The sequence below is a fragment of the Tupaia chinensis genome, unplaced genomic scaffold (assembly GCF_000334495.1).
Source record: "Tupaia chinensis unplaced genomic scaffold, TupChi_1.0 Scaffold000638_1, whole genome shotgun sequence".
Lineage (NCBI taxonomy): Eukaryota > Metazoa > Chordata > Mammalia > Scandentia > Tupaiidae > Tupaia > Tupaia belangeri.
Window position 1 is genome coordinate 3236057 of NW_006160159.1, and position 6000 is coordinate 3242056.

Consider the following 6000-nt stretch of genomic DNA (forward strand, 5'->3'; position numbering starts at 1 on the left):
AAATTAGGAAAAATATCCAGACCCATCTAACATGTGACACCCATCATGAGAACAAACCAAAACAAAGCCTCTTTGACCAAGATAAACACCTCTCACCTCATTTCCCCTTCAGCAACCTATTTTCTGGGACCTCTCCCTGCCTGCCTGGAGTCTGTTCTCTCTTTCAATAAACTCTAGTTTCCTATTTCCGCACTGTGCCTATGTCTCTAAATCTTCATGAGTGTGAGACAAAGAATTGGGTTCACTGCTGTTCCTGCATTGGGTACACCCACACATCCCAACTTCCCACACCACTTCTCCTCCAGCTTTGATCACAAAGCAGTTGCAAAGTTTAGTTAGCAAGATGTGGTGATATGGTGAGGTCTGAGACTGGGAAGCCCAGAAGGAAAATGCCCTGCTTGCCTCCCAAGTGAAAGGATGGAGTCTAATTTTTAATTAAGTTTAAAGATTTATCACATGAATTGAAACAATACTTATCAAGTAAAAGAACCATAATAGTTTACAGCATTTATAAGTAGATGTTCTGTTGGCACTCTTGACATCTTAGACCATGCAGTTTTTTGTTGTAGAAGCTTGTCTTGTGCAAGCTGTGGAGAATGTTGACAAGCCTTCCTAATCTCTATCCACAACATGTCCGTAACACTCCCTCCTCAGCTGTGACTATCAAAAATGTCTCTAGACAATGCCAAATGTTCCCTGGGGGAGAGGCCACATACATGATTCCCTGATGACAATCACTGGGTTAAACTGATTGGAAATGTTTTAAGACACACTTAAGTTCTCTTTTGTTAGTAGTAGAAGGTCTATCAACACAGAAGAAGTAAAGCAACTATGACAAACTATATATATATATATTACATAAATGTTTACATATATGTTATATATATATATATATATATATACACACACACACATACACACATACATATAAACGTATATGTACATAAAACATACATACTGATCTATCTATATCACCAGTTATTTACTTATTAAATGAATTAATAAAAGTAGAACCACTACCATCTGAGGAAAGTGAATGGATCTATCAAATAAAAAAAAAAAAAAAAAACTGGGCCTCACTGCTGTATGATCAAAATTTCCTAATGTTTCCGCCTGGACGAATAGGTTATATAGGTGTGCACGATACAGGTGCCTTCTGAGCTCAGGATAATTAAATAGGACCAGGGCAGCCTGAGCTCTTGAGCCACTTATGCATTCTTAGGCCATGAACAGTCTTACCATTTCCCCCAGTGGGCTAGCCACATATTATTTGCTACTGTACCTTAACCTAAACTGCTTGAGAAACATGGCTTTAGGGGACCAGTGTGGTCACCACTAGTCACTTATGAGCACTTGGAAATGCAGCTTGTGCCATATGTTGAAATGACAATGTTTTGTATTTTTTCTGCTACAATTGATGAAATAATTATTGAAATTAACATATTATTATAACCATTTTTTTCACTTTAAAAAATGTGGCTACTAAAAGATTTTACATTACACACATGGCTCACATTCTAGTTCTGGACTGTGTTGTTAAATATAAAAGAAAAGTAAACACAAATTGACCTCCTATTATATACATGACAGTACTGGTTTCAGCTGTTGTAGATAAAGTGCGTATGGCCCCCGTGTAACTATAGCACGCACAGTTAGGAACATAATAAAACTGCAAGAGTTTGATCCTAGAGGATGATCGTAAGTATCAGGAATTAACGAATTCAGCATTGTTTGATGAGAAGGCATTTTAATGAAGTGTGCCCAGAGGATACCCTGTCAACTCTAGAAGAGAATGACCACCAGTGGTATATGACCCGCTTCAACCGATAGCTGTAGTGGCTCCTGCCAGCCTGGGTTCTAGTAGGGGAGGCTGAAAGAACACTCAATGTCCTTCAGAGAAACTCTATCACCACATTTGTGGTCTCCAGTCCACCTCTGGGATGACACGGAATGATCTAAATTTTCACAGATTAACAAAGGTAATATTTTCTATCTCTAGCCTCACCTCAAGACCTTGTCATTTTTCTATGACAAAATGCTAAGAAATGCACAGCAAAGCCAAGTATTTTTCAGTCAATTTGGACCTAGTGAAAATGATGTGGTTAGAAAGTACTTTGCAAATTAAAACATACACTCAGTATAAATGCTAGATTATGAAAATAATTAGGTAGTGAGTTATATCTTTTTGGAACCCCCTAGGTAATCTGGCGATAGTATTCTTAATTAGAGAGATATATATGTATATTATATTGTTTTCAATACCACCATCTGGCTCCACATGTGAAAAATGTGTGCAAGGTGCATAGGGTTTTTTTTTTTTTCAGAGAAAATGGAAATATGTTTGTAAATGCTTTATCTTGTTTCCTTCTCATACATTATGAGAAGCTAGCAGAGTCTTGGATATGATTACACGGTTTTAACACAGCCAAACTCTCCAAAGTTGCCTCTAATGATGACTTTCCTGGAGACAGACTGGAGCGTCAATTTCCATTTCCTGATGCCATAAATAATTGTCCTCAGATGACAAGTCAAATTACAAGGCTTTTGCCATCATTCATTCTGCTCATTTTGTCCTACAGAAGTTTAAGTCAGTAGATGACTGTAATATATGGCGTACTTTTTATTAACCAAATAACTTGAAAGCACTATAAATACAAAATAAAAGTAAGAAGCACATGGTTATAAAGCAAAGTCCATCACTGGGTCCCTGTAAACAGCAGTAAAAGTCTTTGAATATTGTGGTTTACAAATCTGATTTTAACAGCCAAACTTATAAAACAGTTTACGCTTTTCTGTTGTCAAGGGAGAAAAACTTGCCAAATTGTTCATTTTAAGTAAATACAACATAACCAATTAAGGGAAGCAAAATTTAAACACATGCCTATGATAATCAGGACATAGTTTGCTTCTGATTTCACTACTGATTTTAACAGAACAGTGTTCCTTCCATTTTCCCACAGCACCCAAGTGACCCCACACATACTTTTAGAAACTTGTAATCACACAGTGCAAATAAAAGGACACTTTACTGGAAAATACACAGTGTGGTACAATAATCCATCATTTATGAAAAATAGAATTCAGCCTTTTCTTTTTCCTCAGAGATTCAACTACTTTTTGAGGGTGAAGCTTCCTGCAGTTTAAAGATTTATGTTAAGCCAATGAGTAGGTTTTTTTTTTTTCCATTCCCATTTAAACTTTTTATTTGAAAATGAAAAGAGCTGAAAGAGATATGGTTTTAAATTCCAAAGCATTTAATCTGATTTACACAGGAGACCAGTGGAATCACTCCTAATTCTACATATTTTTACCTCCAGGAACAGTTAACCTGAATTGCGCTAACCTTCCAGGTATTTTAGAGTGTATTTGTGTTTTCTTTATGTTTTCCCCTCTTTTTTTCTCTTGATGGGTGATCTTTTCTTTTGCATCCAAACAAAATATTTTTCAAAGACTGGGGATTTTTAATAACAACACGCAATTTAAGTCTCAACACAGGTAAAAGGCATTAGGTTTGAGCACCATTCTTTAGTTGAGAGATTTAATTGATACCAACGCTGTTGTTGCCAGAGAAGAGATAGGTGCCTGGCTTTCTAAGATATTAGGATAGTGGGTTTTCAAGATGATCTTCTGTTAGCAGCATTACATATGCGAATAGGCAATAGCCCCACGGAAGTTTTATACCTGGCCGGCACAGCTAATACAGCGTTAAAACCATGTGTAGACGTAGGAATGCTTATTGTAATGTGTGCCCTTTGTATATTGAAGTGATACAGTTTGAACGAAGAACATCTACTACTGTACTATTTAGAGTGTGGGAAACACAAAAGAAAACCCCCAAATCTTCCAAAGTCCAATAGTTTGGATAATAGGATCCAGAATTGTGCATCTGCCAGAACTTCTGTTGCTGGGGACCTTATTTTGAAATATTCCATTTCCTCCCAAACTGCTATTCTTGCGGTATTCCCATGTTGCAGTTGCATATTGTTGTTAGTATTATTACTACTATTTTTTGTGATTTAGAAATGCTAAGAGCACTGAAATTTCAGAAATGTTACTAAAGGAAAGCAGAGTTATGACCTTTCAGACATGCAATTACAAATGACAAATTCTCACTTTATTGGTGAGGTTTTACATGGCAATGAACATCAGTATACACAGATGATTTTGTTAGCAGCTGACACCTCCCAACACTGATTCAAATTCAGGAGGGTGTCAGGGCAAAGCTGGCAGCAGTTCCTTAGTACAATGTTCTTACCACACTGTGATGTCCACAGCTGGAGATCCAGAAAGAAATGACGATATAAGATTGTGTTAGAGTCTTAATCCCCAGAGATTCTCAACCTCTTCTTAAACCATCTCAAGATACTATACCACAAAGTAATGATTGTCTCCACTCAAATTTTCCAATACATTTTTTTTGTATTTCAAACTACTCTTTTATCACTTTCTAAATACTTAAATAAGAGTATTTTATCTGAAATGGATTGCAAAAAGAAATAAAGTTTATTAAATTTCTTTTCAGCCTCCTGCAATTCCTTCCCAGGGTACACATGCATGTGCTAACTCCTGGGGCTAGAATAGATACTGCTTTGCCCTCTCTTGAATCAGTTCTAGAGCTCGCAGAACTTTGCACATAGCTCCCCATCTCAGAGTAAGCAGAAAGGATAATTTGAGCTTAATGTACTATTGGTCATTGAATCTCTCTCTCTTTTATTCACATGTTCTATGTAAATAAAAGCTATAATTTCTGTTTTATTTTTTTTAAGACGTTTTTGCTATAGGGTGCGTACTCTTGCCAAAAAGACAGAGAGAGACAGAGAAACAGAAAGTGAGAAATCACCCCCCAGGAGGATGGCCACACTACAATCCCTTCTCCTCCATTCTCCTCTTGGGATCTTGGGTTTGCACACACGCACCTGGCATGAGTTTAAGTCACCAGGTCCGGAACTCATACCACAGTCAACTACATGGGAGTCCAGTGACACAGTCATTATGCCAACTGCTGGTCCCAAAAGTCATAATTTCAACCCCCAGCTTGCAGGCTGAGAAACTAAGTTATTGGAACATTAAGTGACTTATTTGAAAAACAAATCATGATTAAATCTGGAAATAATTGAAAGAGAGAATGCAGTGCAATTCAACAGTGGTGCTTTGTTTTAACCTCTTGATTCTCAAGTAGACACTGTAAAAATACAACAGAAATTTAGATTTGTAACAGAAGGGTATGAAACTTTATCTAGTCATTGACTCATATTTATGCTCTCTATCAGCATAAGGAGAAGCAAGAATTCACTCAATGAAATTGTTTACTTTTAGACTAATTTATCTAGTTTAAATAAATATAACCACATTTTTGCATTTTCAGTGTCAATAAAGAGCTAGCAATTTACTATCAGTCAGCCATATGGAAATTCCAAGGCTACTTTTCCCTGTAATAAATGTGTCTATGTCTTCTACCTCTACGACAGTTATCTTTCTATGATACAAATTCTTCATCATCTTTTCATGTATAGACTTAATATTTTTACTTTGCTGGTAATACATCTTAGGTGTGTCCACATTGATAATATTTCTATTGTGGAAAACATGTTACTTATTTAAACTCTTCTTGTTATAGCCTTTAGCGTACTTTTAAATTGAGAAATGAATACTGTTGGTATTCATTATTGAATGAATATCGAAGATGATGTTGATGACTTCAACACTGTACTGTAAATATTGAGTACATTACCAGGAAATTTCCCTCCTATGATAGATTTAACTGGTTTCTTACTTAAAATGTTTTTCTTTATTCATGATAGAATGCATTCTCACATGAGAATGAGAGAGAGAGAGAGATGAACACCCTCTCCAGGGTCTGTTTACACCAAGGTCCCCTTCCCCATTCTTCCAGTGCACTGGATCCCAGCACTTACATGTTTCATTCTGCTTGACTGTGCTGTGAATTCAAACTACAGTCACCATGTGGGATCTAGCTTCTCTTAAGTAGCACATTCCTGC

General features: G+C 36.5%; 1 protein-coding gene across 1 annotated transcript in view; it reads right to left on the reverse strand.

The window, feature by feature from the left end:
• Positions 1–6000, reverse strand: part of ARHGAP15 (Rho GTPase activating protein 15) — a 721214-nt gene that overhangs the window by 298754 nt on the left and 416460 nt on the right.